The sequence below is a fragment of the Callorhinchus milii genome, unplaced genomic scaffold, assembly GCF_018977255.1.
Source record: "Callorhinchus milii isolate IMCB2004 unplaced genomic scaffold, IMCB_Cmil_1.0 Scaffold7, whole genome shotgun sequence".
Lineage (NCBI taxonomy): Eukaryota > Metazoa > Chordata > Chondrichthyes > Chimaeriformes > Callorhinchidae > Callorhinchus > Callorhinchus milii.
This window is the reverse complement of record NW_024704748.1, coordinates 4,364,693-4,377,887: the sequence shown is the minus strand read 5'-3', so window position 1 is coordinate 4,377,887 and position 13,195 is coordinate 4,364,693. Positions and strand designations below refer to the sequence as shown.

General features: G+C 41.8%; 1 protein-coding gene across 1 annotated transcript in view; it reads left to right on the top strand.

The window, feature by feature from the left end:
• The window catches only part of add3a (adducin 3 (gamma) a), a 110,576-nt gene continuing 97,381 nt past the window's right edge, over window positions 1-13,195 (top strand). The window contains 1 exon segment of the mRNA XM_042336601.1: window positions 1-303. The gene's annotated coding sequence lies outside the window, so the exon portion shown is untranslated.

Genomic DNA, 13,195 nt, shown 5'->3' with positions numbered 1-13,195 from the left:
AAAGGGGTTTGCGCATGCGCCGGAGGGGTTGGCGGCGTCTGCGAGCGAGCGAGCGAGTGAGTGAGTGACTGAGCGCCGCTGAACTGAGCCTCGGCCGGACTCGGAGCGGTTGGCGCTGTTTGTGTGTGTGTGAGGGAGGGAGGGAGGAGGGAAAGAGTCAAGAGACGATTTAATGCGGCCGAACCGCGAGGTGGTGGTGGTGGAGGAGGAAGAGGAGGAGGTGGTGAGGGGGGGAGAGGAGGAGTGAAGAGCGAGCGCGAGCGTAGAAAACGAAGCAGAATCGTTCGTGTAAATAAGCCCAAGGTACCGTCTTCTCTATTTTACTTCCCCGTCATTTCCCTCCGGGTTCATCTCATATATATATATGTATATGTGTGTGTGTGTATATGTATTAAAAAAAAGGGGTTTCTGTACGTTTTGTGGTGGTGGTGGGGGGTTGCGACTCCCGCACACACACACACACACGCACACACACACACACACGCACACGGTGATTGTTGCACTGGTTTCCTTCGCCCATCGTGGTGTGGTGATGGTGTGGTGGTGTGTGTGTGTGTGTGTGTGTTGGGGGGAAGAGGAAAGCGAGAGTTGAACGTGTGTTCTCGTCTTCTCTTCTTCCACACAACACACACACACATACAACACACACACACACACATCTTACCATCACCACCAACTCTCGTGTGAATCAGCTGCTCAGTGTGTAAGAGGTCGCATGAATAGCTTCGGTTGGAGAGAGGTCAGGGTGGAGTGGCACTGAGTCGTGGTGGGTGGAAAAGAGTGGTGGGTGGAGGGGGAGTGGGTGGTGGGGTGGGGGGGGGATTGGTATCTTTGAGGCTGAGAGAGAGGGAAGAATTTAATCGCTGTTTTGGCGTGTGATCCTATGGTGTTTTTTTTGATCTTCTAAACCGCAACTCGATGCACAGTGTGTGGGGCACCTTTTTTTTAAAAAAAATCTATACTGTGTATTTTTTATATATGTATATTTATATATAGTGTTTTTTTCCCCACAGTTTAAGGGAATGGTATTTTATCCATTGGGGCAATTTTACCTTTTTTTTGGGGTGGGGGGATTTCAGATTGTATTTTTTTTCCAAGGTGGGGAGGAAGCAGTGGGTGTTTTCACTTATTTATTGTTTGTTGCTTTTGCTTCAGCTTTTTTTTACACACACACATTTTGAGATTGGCGTGTTTTCATTGAAAACCCCTCTCTGCATTATGGTGCTCGTGCAATTTTTTTTCTAAGAGCAGGTTTTGCAAGTGGCCTTAAATGATTCAAAATGTGCAAAATTGCAGTGTTGAAATCTTGGCTCCAGTTCAACAAGAGCTCTTAAGCCTATATTTTCACCCCTCTACCCCAACCCCACAACAAGGTTCCCTCCATGTGCCCGTTGGCCCCATCTTTACCAGGTGCCACTCGCTCCCTGTGGGTCATGATCCTCATCCTCACTTCAAAATCCCCACATAGCCCACTTACCTCCTGCTCCTTCTCCTGCCCATTTCCTTCACTCTGTAAACTCAGGTGGTTCTACATTCTCCCCGTGCCCTCTCTCCCGTCTTCAAAGCCCTTCTAATATCCTGCTGCTTCGACTGTGCATTTATTTGGTCAGATTCTACCTACTGTACTTGCCTTCCTCTCCAGCACAGTGTCCCACACCATCGATCTACCTTACCCCCCCCAACCCCCCCCCCCCCACCTTTTCCCCTCTGCACTGCACCCAAGGTCATTCATGTGGTGTGTTTTGAGAAAGCTGCCATACAAGTGCAAATTTATTGTTGGTGTATTACCTACAGAAAAGTGGTATTCCCATTCATCATTTTACTTTTTTTAATACCGTGGAAAATTCATATTGGATGGTTTGGGTAATGTGTGTGTGGCATGTCCACATAGAAAGCATGTGAGTGGAATCTTAATTAAATTCTACAAGAAGTCTCCCAGTGGCCTTGCATTTTATTTTAATAACTACATTTTAATAGTTGCCTATTAGTTTTTGGAGCAGCCTCCTTTCTGTATTTGCTTCCTAGACTGGAACCGTAAAGGCACTTTTGCAGGCTTCCAGGCAGTAACTAATTTTAATTCATACACTGTTTGCTATGTTGGTAGATTATCCTTGCAGTTATGCATCCATCACCAAAGCATTTTTCCGCCAAATGGCTGGGTCAAGAGTCTGTTCTCTTTCCGCTTTCTTGAGCACTACTGGAATATATGCATGGAGAGCTATTGGGTAAGGACGCGATCATGAGTAGGCTGACCTGTGATGTCCTTCACGATCCACTAACCTTCTGACATTAGTGTCTGGATGTGTACATAAACAACAACAACAACTTATATAGCACCCTCCACGCAGGATAGTGTATCAGAGTACTTAACAGTGGCGGAGCCTGACTCTGAGCTAGGCAGTGGGAGGTGGCCGTAAGCACGGTTGAAGAGGACTTGAGAAGGGTGAGAGAGGGGGCAAGGCGGGGGATTTGAGAAAGAGTGTTCCAAGTTTCGGGGTGTAGTGGCTGAAAGCGTGATCTCTGATAGTGGGGCTGAGGATGTGAGAGATGAGAAGGAGGCCGGTGTCAGTCGAGCGGAGGTGCCAGGTGGTGGATTGGGGAGTGAGGAGATAGGGAGGTGCCAGAGAGTGAAGGGATTTGAACACAAGTGTAAGGATCTTGAAGTTGATCTGTTCGGTGATTGGGAGCCAGTAGAGCCTGGCCAGAACTGGTGAGATGTGGGTATTGAGTTTGGTCTGGGTAGGGATGCGGGTGGCAGAGTTCTGAATGAGCTGGATCTTTTGAATAGTGGATCTGAGGAGACCGGTGAGTAGTACAGGTGGGAGGTGACAAACGCATGCACGGTGGTTTCAGCTGCATTTGGGGTAAGGTACGGGCGGAGGTGGAAGAAGGCAGTCCTGGTCAGGGACCAAATGTGGAGGAGGAAGGACAGTTGGGGGTTGAACCGGATGTCTAGATTGCGCACTGGTTCGGTGAGTGTGAGGGAGAGCCCAGGGAGGTTGAAGAGTTCAGATCCACAGGAGTGAAGACATTGATGGGAGCCAAGGAGTGTGGCTTCCATATTGTCCACATTCAGCTGCAGGAAGTTTGCACTCATCCAGGCCCTAATGTCTGCCAGATAAGTTGATAGAACATTGGTGGACCTGGAGTTGGTACTGGAGGAGGCAATGTAGACTTGTGTCGTCCACAATCATATGGAAGGTTACCCCGTGTCTGCGGATGACATCGCCCAGAGGGAACATATAGATAAGTAAAAGAAGAGGGCAAGGGATGGAGCCCTGGGATGCCCTGCAGGTGACTGGGCGGGGGTGGGAGGAGAAACCATTTGCAGAGGTGAAATGGAGGCGGTTGGTTAAGTAGGACTCGAACCATGTGAGTGCGGTCCCACTAAGATGGATGAGAGAGGAGAGGCGGTGGAGGAGGATGGCATGTTCGACTGTGTGGAACGCGGCAGAGAGATCCAAGAGGATGAGGAGGCAGAGGGAATCCTGGTCACAGATAGAGAGGACGTTGTTTGTGACTTTGACAAGCGCTGTCTCTGTGCTGTGGGCGGAACAAAAACCCGACTTCCGCGGCTCGTGGAGGGAGTGGTGTGACCGAAGTTGACTTCCAACAATGCATTCCAGGACTTTGGCAAGGAATGGTAGGTTAGAAATGGGACAGTAGTGTGAGAGATGAGAGCAATCAAGGGTGGGTTTTTTGAGGAGGGATGTGATAATAGCGGTTTTCAGTGGGAGTAGAACAGAGCCTGAGGAGAGAAACTGGTGGACCATGTCGGGATGTGAAGGAGGGTCAAGACAGCAGTTGGTGGTGGTGAATGTCATGCAGATGATTGTGGTTGAGAGGGAGGAGGGAGAAATGGGGGCAAAGGAGGGAAGAGTGGCAGTGGCCTCGGCAGAGGCAGAAGGTGGTGTGTATGGTCTGGGTGGGGTGAAGAGGAACGTGGGTGTGGCGGGGGGGTGCCTCCAGGATGACCTTGGAGTCAAAGTCAGTGTTGGCCTGTGAAAGGTGGGTAGGTGCTCAAAACACAGCTGGTGGTGAATCTTTGAAATCACCCATTATGAGCAGGTGTTCAGTGCAGAGGGACAGGGATGAAAAGAGAGAGGAGATATCAGTGAGGAAGGAGCCAGGAGGTTGGGGGAGGGGGCAGTAAGCTAGGAGGATTTCGAGGGAGAGAGAGGGAAGGGATGGTAGCGGATGTGGTTCTCAAAAGAGGAGAAATAGCCAGAGAAATAGGGAGATAAGCCAAGGGAAGCTTGGGAAATGAGGACCACTCCACTGCCACGTTGGTTGGGGCAGGGCGTACATGAAAAGTGTAGCCGTGAGGGGAGTTTGAGGAGCAGGAAGAGTTGGGGAGGGTATGGATGAGGGAGAGGGAAGGGGTGTTTGCCTTTTGGAGGCTGTTGGTGCAGAGAGAGTGATGGGACAGTTGAGGTAACTGCTCTGGGGCAACTAACACCGGAGCCACGATGGGCCTGGCAGAGGATGCCCAGGTAGGAGCAGAGGGAAGTAATGGTGGGGACCAGGAGGGAGAGAAGGACAGAGTGGGAGTAGCTGGTGTGCAGAGGTAGGAGCAGGACTAGCCACTTGGACATGTTACTGGAGGGTACAGGTTTTTGAAAATGTCCCGTTCAGAAGGGGGACATTTGTGGGATGGGGAAAAAGAAAGAATGTTGTGCTAATAAAGTACATTTTATAAACCATCATATATTAGTTTATGATGCTGAGTGTGAGATAACAGCCCTGGAAAATACTGTAGTATCTGCTTCAGACTTTTAATGTGAATCTGGTTGCTGTAGAAACAGCCTTGCAATATAAATGCAGCTGATAGTGTAGATAGAACCACTTCAAAAAGCATTTGTGAACTATAAATAAGATACAGTAAGTTCATCTGCTTTATCATTATTCCTTGAAAATAGTTGGCATGAATCTTAAAGGTTGCTTTATCTAACTTAATTTGATTTATAAATATTTGTTTTCTCCTCTTATAGTACTGTAATATTTTCAGTAGGTTCTGGGCTTCAGTTGTTGTAGATGAATAAGTTAGTATTAATGACCGTACCCTTAGGAATGACCTGTGTTCTGTCCTTCATCAGGCTTTGCAAGCACATCGCTTCAATCCTCACCAGGCTTCGCTGGCTCCCTTTTTCCCCAGCAGATCGACTTTTAAGATCTTTGTTCGTTCTTTGAAATGCTTCTTCCATGCCCTTGCACCATTTTACCTATGTGATTCTCTGCAGCCAGCTCCTTCCACTCTAACTTGGTTTTGTGGTGGGCAAGCTTTCAGACACTATTCCTCGGCTCTCTGAATTTCTCTCCTGAAATCCCTTAGTCTTGCACTTTCCCTGTGTGCCTTCAAAATTCTGCTAATAACCTGCTTTGCACTTTTATTTGCGTTTTGCACGTTTATTTGGTCGCTACCCTCCTACAACCCACCATCTCTTCCTCTGCTAAGGTTCCCATTCAGTTTCTGTGAAGCACTTTCAATCATTATCCTTTGTGAAAGGTGCTTATGTAAGTGCAAGGTGTTCAAATTTCTTTTTCTTCAATTACCTACCTGTTGTAAAGGCAAGAGCAATGTTTTAAATGATTGTTTCCAGTTCTCTGGGAAACCCTGCATGCAGACTCCTTGAAGTATAATTCATAGAGGCTACATGTCAGTAATAATGATAAGATTTATGGTCCGATTATACTATTGTGTCTCTCTCAATTTTGGGTGAAGGAATTTGGTATTGGAGAAATATCTATTCAAGAATTAAATTAAATGTAAAGCACCTGGAAGGAAGGGGGTGGGGGTTGGTGGTTTCTGTCCTGCAAGTCTCAACAAAGCCCTTGAGAGTTTGAATTGGATGATTGTTATTTTTGTTTGGTGATTGCTGCCAACAAATACAGTTTCTAAATGCAGGGTTCAAATTCGAGCTGGAAGCTTCAGGCTAACCCAACAATCTTACTGATAATATCTGTATATAGCAGTTCTGTTTTGGGATGTGAGTGAAATGCGCTATGACATTTGTTGTTGTTTTGTTTCAAGTAAGATGTCTGAAATTTGATTTTATGAAATTATATTGCTTAAACATTGACTATTTTGCTGAGTAGCTCGCAGAATATTTTATATTGTATTCTTATACTAAACATGTTAAACTGCAGGAAAAGAATCACAGGTTGAACAATGATTGATTCTGAAATTTGTAGATTTGTATGTTTTGCTACTTTATGTATTGAAACTGTCAGTTTTCACGATATACACATTTTAAATCTGAATTGTAAAGTGTCTACATTTTAAACTGACTATTGGTGCAGCATTCCAGAAATGCACATTTAATTTTCTTTCCCAACATTTTCATTACCTTGAAGGTGGGTTTTGGATTGGAAATCCATTTTAAAATGGTTTAGCACAACTTGCATAGAATTATTAATTGTTAATAGCGCTCGCGCATGCTAAATAAATGCTATATAATGGGGCTATATAAATGCAAGTTGTGTAACATGTACAGCTAGTGGATATTTTTCATACTTAATGCAGAACAGAATTAGAATCCTTAATTCAGTGAAATTTATCTGTAAACCTAATTATTGCAAATAGTTTTACTCTGTAGATTTAGCATATAAGAATATTTAAACTACTGAATATTCTGTAAAATCTTTCTATCTGTATAATCCCACTTGTATAGACCCGATTTTCTCCAATAGACCTTCATTCAAATCTTTCAAAGTTACACCTATTTTAATTCTGGTATCAGCAATTTCAAGTACAGAGTTGGTATTTTCACACCGTGGGCCTCATTGGTGGCAAAGAGAAAAAAATTGGTTAAATTTAAACTTATTTTATCTTAAAGCCATTTTCTTTCTCTGCTAAAGGCATTTGACTTTCTTCCTTAGGAGGGTACAAACTCTATGGTTGCTGTTCACCCTCAGGTGCCTTGCCCCAGTAGACATTATTAATGTATGAAACTTTATAGTGAGGGGGGGGGGGGGGGGGCATCAGACCTTAGCCAGATGTTATGCACAGATGTGGACTTTCCAGGTGGAGTTTTGAATATCATTCTGGAACAGAAATTCTGGCTTCTGTGGACTCCTTAACCAAGAGGCACTGAAACCAATTGTGTCCATTACCCATTGCCCCTGCTGAGATCAGTTAGCTCAGCAAACTTCTTGGCATGTATGGGCTGGTGTTGTACAGGATAATGCCTTTAACAGTGTGGGGAAGCTGCAGAATATCTTGTAGTTAATGAGGAAACCATAACCTGTCTTCTGAAATCCTTGAAAGGAGTAATGGAGCCTATAATTCTAATAGATTCATTTTATCATTATGACATGTTAATCTTGATTTTTTTTGTTGTCCTTTAGCGAGATCAAATATCACTATATGCATTGTTCTGGTCGACATCTAGACCTTGATTGAAGTACTTTGTGAAGAGGAATATTGTTTATTTTACATGGAGCTCTTGCAGCAGATGTAAAATAACAGTGATCCAGAAAATCTCAATTTTTAAATTAAATCTTATGCAACTAGTTTTACCTTCCCTCTCTTGCCGTACTGAAAATGGCCACTTCCTCTGCATTCTGTGTTTCCAGTTTGATTCTCCCTCGTACAGGGTTATACTGGTCTCCTGATTTCATTGGTCTTAGTTTACTCATGCTGTTTTTTTTCTTGAGGTCAGATGGAGAACAGCAAGAGCAATAAACCCAGATCCAGATTAAAAGGGATAAAAACAGAATTGAAAATTTCCTTTTTGTTGCTTTTCTTGTCGTTTATACCAGAATCCTATCGTGCTGATTTATCTGATTTAGTCATTAAGACCTACCTATTGACCTACCACCTTCTCCTTTGCTCGGCGTCCAACCCGGCCACTGTGCATTTGTGGAGTCCTGTAGCTCAGTGGGTAGAGCACTCACCTTGCAAGCGAGACACCTGGGTTCAATTCCAGGCAGAGGGCGAAACCTTGGGCAAGTTTCCTTACTCCACACGCCTAATAATAATCCCTCCAAAACAAATAATAAATTGGTCATTTTCAATCCATGACGGTTTGTGGGACATTGCTGTGCGCAATTGGCTGCCGTATTTTGCCCACTTTACAGCATATTCTGTGAAGCGCTTTGGGATGTCTAGAAGACTCCAAATACCAAATACAAGGATTATTATTATCACTGCAAGATGTTATCCCGCGCGAAGGGCAAATATAAATGCCTCTTATTGATTTACAGCCTTGTACAAATCCTGATCTTCAAAGCAAATAACTGAAGAGAAATCTCCGCTCTATTTGTGATCCACACCAAATTATAGCCATGGATCTGCTAATGCTACAACTAACCAATTCACGATGCAACTCTAGTGTGCTATAGTGATGATTGGCACTGCACTGCCTGTGAGTTTTTTGGATAACACATGATGAATTGTAGGATTTCAGAGGTTTGGATATTCATTTTGGCTGCAGTTGATCTGTACCTCAGCATATTGAGCTAGATGCTGCTTGTGATTATCTCTGTAATAGTTTATTATGCTCATTAGCTATACTCAGGGAAAGACAACTTCCAACATCCTTCAAGCCTTGCACCTATTTTACGTAAATCACTACAGCTGGTGAATTTAAAAGCAGGTGTTTTGCTGGTGCTAATGTAGCCTTTAATTGGGGGAGGGACAGAGGGAGTGAAATTGCCCCTAAATTGTTTTTTTACAATTACAGTATCCTAAGTGGGTGAGATGTTTGTAATGAACAGAATTTTTAAGAAGGATTAAGGTGTGAAATGAGGTTCCTTTTTGGTCCAATAAGACTTTATTGAATTGACGTTGGGAAGGCTTCACTGCACTGTTGAATTCTCTAGGGTATATTGCACGCTCCATATACATAGGTAATGGACTATGGGACGGATTCTGGCAAAAATGTTTCACCTAGTTGGCTGCAAGAAGCAATTATTGAAGCGGAAAAGCAATAATAGTATTTCAACATTTTGAAAATACGTTTCCAAGGTAGCACTATCTCTATAAATTTCTTTAACTTGTCAACACTTTTTCAGTGTGTGATTACAGTGAACCTGAAACTCACTATACCTTAAAAAAATTGGATAAGATATATTTTATATTCAATGTAAGGATGTAAAACAAGAAATAAAGACTGAAACGTACATCTCCATAGACCACTAAAATCTGTTGGACTCTACCTCCATTCTGATCTCCTAGATCCGTTACAAATTCTGCTTGGATCCCAAAAGGAATTGAGGAAAAAATTCTTCATCCTTGCCAGGTTCAGCAGCACAGAAAACATTGTGTCCTATGCCCTATTTGTTCTTCTGAATCTGTACCTTCTCTACGTTTTCCAGCACTGTTTCCATGCTGATTTATTGGAAGTGTGCACAGCTCACCTTGGGTAGCTAAGCAATTTTGCTTACATAACTGGAAAATGGAGAAATGGTGATTGCAAACATGCCATACGTGTTCAAACAGTGCAAAAGGAACAATTCTGGCATTTTAGGACATATTGGTAGGTTAGTAGATAAAGATAAATTGTGCTAAATTTTGGAAGCATTTTAGGTGTTGTATTTGGTGCTGAATGCTAGATAAAAGCTAGTTGCACAATGTGTGGCCTCAAAATATTTTAAGCACATTTGAGGGGGTAGCAAAGGCTCTAAAATATATAGAGGAGAGCAAACAGAATGATTCCTTGTGTTAGAACATGAGCTTTGAAGCCTAGGTAGATTTAGGCTCTTCAGGCTTGAAAAGAGATTTCTCAGAAGGGACTTTACAGAGGTGTGTATATGGAATTGAATTGCAAAGTAAATCCAGAAAACAACAACAACAAGATTCCATTTATAGAGCACCTTTCACGTCGGGAGGAAAAATACTTGCAATACACCAAGTCATCAGGAAAGAGGCATGGGTCCAGGGTTGTCCAGTCAAGGGTTATCAGAAAGTGGTCAGGATGCTTTATTCCTTTTTTAAAAAAACTTGATGCTGTAATTGGAAGTTGTTGGGAATTCTGGAAGGAAGCATTTGAATGACTGATCAGGCTTCTTCATCTATGCTAGTCTTGTGATTGCTTTGATCTTGAACAAATTTGCTTCACTCAAGTCGAAAATGTTTTAAAAAAACATTTTTCATCCATCTATTACAAAACTATTAAATGTTTTTTTTTATTGATTGTTATGGGTCAAAGTAGAGCTTTATTTGCTTAAATCGCCCTTTCCAGTGTAATTTTGTTTTACACCATCACTGAATAAACTAAACGTATGGGTTGTGTGAAGGCAATCATTTTAGAAATGGGTTTTATGAAGGCAGTCAGTTTGGAGAAGGTAGTTGTTGCTTGTATAATTGTTTTTATCCATTCACCTGCAATTGTTCCTGTGATATATGATGTCCAAAGTGAGTGTTGATTAAGAATGTCTTGCTGACAGGCAATTATGTACACTGAGCAGCTCTATAATATTCTGTACCTGTACTCTCAGTCATTCATTTATTTCATTTGGACTCCCAAGAAACCAGACGTAAGTCTGTGACTTTTTGGCATCAGGTTTGTTATGTGGTGAACAATCTTGGAATGGTTATCGTCAGAGCACTTTAGAATATAAGGGCCTGTTTGCTTAATAGTGATTAATTGGTACAAGTAGCCACTAAGAAAGCATTAATCCCTTTTATACTGTTGGATCGCTGTTTTGTAAGTCCAAATTTGCAGACTTTTTCTCAAAATGTCAAATTTCTTTGTGGGGGAAATATTTTAAATAATTGTTTTCACAACCAGAACATTTATATTCAGATCTTACATTTTCATTTTTTTTTAAAAAAATTGTGCTTGCTAAAGGCGATTGTGTTAAATTCTCTCCTCTTTTGAAGGCATTGATGAGCTTGGGTACTGGCAGGTAACCCAGTCAGACTGTTTTTTATGTGTCAAAAGAGAAATTGAATACCAATTTGATGATGTTAGGCAAAATACTGCATATTTGAAGTGAAAATACCCTGTGAATGTGGTGTAGCTTGCCCAGGAATGTTCTTTGATTAATGAGTTAAGATTTTCAAATCTTGAGGCAGTAATATACAAAGCAGACAGGTTTCTGAGCTACGTTGGTTAATTAATTGAAGTTAAATCCCCAGCAGTTTTCCTTAAGCTACAAGTTCTGGGAACTAGTGGATCTTGAAGAAGTTGGAGAGTGATGGATTTCGGGAGTCTGGTGCGGGATAGAATACAAGGTGCTGTGTTTTGGATGAGGAGATGAAGCCTTGGGGACCATGTTGGCAATATTGAGAAGAAGGTGGAAAGTGGAGTTGGTTAAAGACCAGGTAAAACACAAAGAGCATTGAACAAACCTTCCAAGATTGCATGATAAAGTATACAGACAGCTTTGCGAGCTGGAAACTAACATTATTAAAATACTGTTAGTTGCAGGACTTCAAAAGGGGTGTGTGAGTAAAGTAATGTTTCCAAAACATTTTTTTTAAAAACTGTTAACCCTTGTTTTGAAAATGGTACAGATATTTGGTCAACCAAAATCTGTAACAACTGTATCATTGGGTATTTTCCAAATAATTTACTGCGATGTTTGTCCGACACCGCACATTCAAATCGACTCAGAACTGAGAAAGCAAAATGTAGCTTTTCTTTCAAAAAGATTTGGCCTGACTTTGCTTCTCAAAAATAATAACTGGACACTGGCTTGCTGCCACAGCACTTCTCTGTAATATACCAAAACAAAATTCCATTTCTCATATGAGCCTCATGGAAGCCAAATGTTGACTAAACCTCCCAGCTGCATAAGGGTGGGCTTCAGCCCTGAACCTGCTGGTTTCTTACTCTGGCCTCTAACCAAATTCCATCTGAACAAATCAGCTTGAAACTGATGTGATAGGTGGAGTTTTCAGAAAGTTTCAGTTTTCAAGGTTACTGGATGTCACTTGTAACAAGAGATGCTTCAGATGGAAAAACAAGTCCATGTATTTTTTCATGGCGATAAAGAAAGTGCCTTTGTTTTTTATGAATACTTGTAAATTAGACAAAACTTTAAACCCAATGTTATTTAAGTTTAGTTTGCCATTTAATATGACTCTTAAGATATTTTATTAAGTTTCTTCACAACCTAAATGCATCCAAAAAGTATATCATTATGCAGATCGAGATGTAACAAAAGAAAAATAATTTACTCTCCGACTCCGTTTTAAATTTGCCCCTCGTAATGCAATATCCATAAACTTTCCACTCATACTCGTAACATGGAAGATGAGATGCCTTTTATTTAAATAATTCTGTCTCTAATGAATAAATAATCCATTCATTTTGTTGGCATCTAAAGCAGAGATCTTTGGCGCGGTTAAAACTGAGAGCTTTAGTATGCAGGTTTCCATGAAAACTTGTATTGTGCTGAATAATTACTATTTCTCTTAAATGGATAGTGAATGTGACTTTACATTTATTCACCATTTCTGAGAAGGGCCTTTTGGCTAGATTTATTCCACAGTAAGTACCTCTAACACAATAGTGAGTGTTTGAATTGAGCTGTTGTGCAGCACTTGTGGTGGGGACTACAAAATTGTATCTCACATGTCTTGCACAGACTGACTGAATCACAGTCTTAGGACAGACTGTTTCTGTAATATGTCAGGTACCTCCCACTTTTTATGGGTCCGTTCCATGACATTTTCCAGAGACAGCTCCAACTTGGTTTGGACTTGCAGTGAATCACTGAGAATCCCCAGATAGTATTCAAACAATGTCATCCATCAATCAAATTTAAATGTTAATAATATAATACGTAAATGTGATCTAGTGATGTTTCTCTTTGATGGGATTGATATATGGTAGTACTACATTTGTAAATGCTGGAGGGAGCAAAAAAAAACTGGGAAGGGCAGAAGCTTCAACTTCTAAGCTCTTGACTGAACAATTCTGACATAATGCTCCAGTCAACTTTGTTGCCTGATCGTTGGGACTGACCTGTGTAAGTAAGATATAGAACGTGTTCTACCCTGTAGTTATGGACTACAAAAGCATGATCCAGTCACCAACTGCTGGTCCACCACCTTCTAAGATAGAGCACTTCTGACAGTGGACATTTTACTGCAGCCAATTGCCTCGTACATTGCAATTGTGCCACATGTGCAGAACTTGTAGCTGTCAAACCTAACAATTGAGTATATTGGAAAACCGACCCCTCCCTCTTCTCCTGTGGGGGAAAAAAAATACTGGGACTGATGCAAGGCTTAACGTGTTGT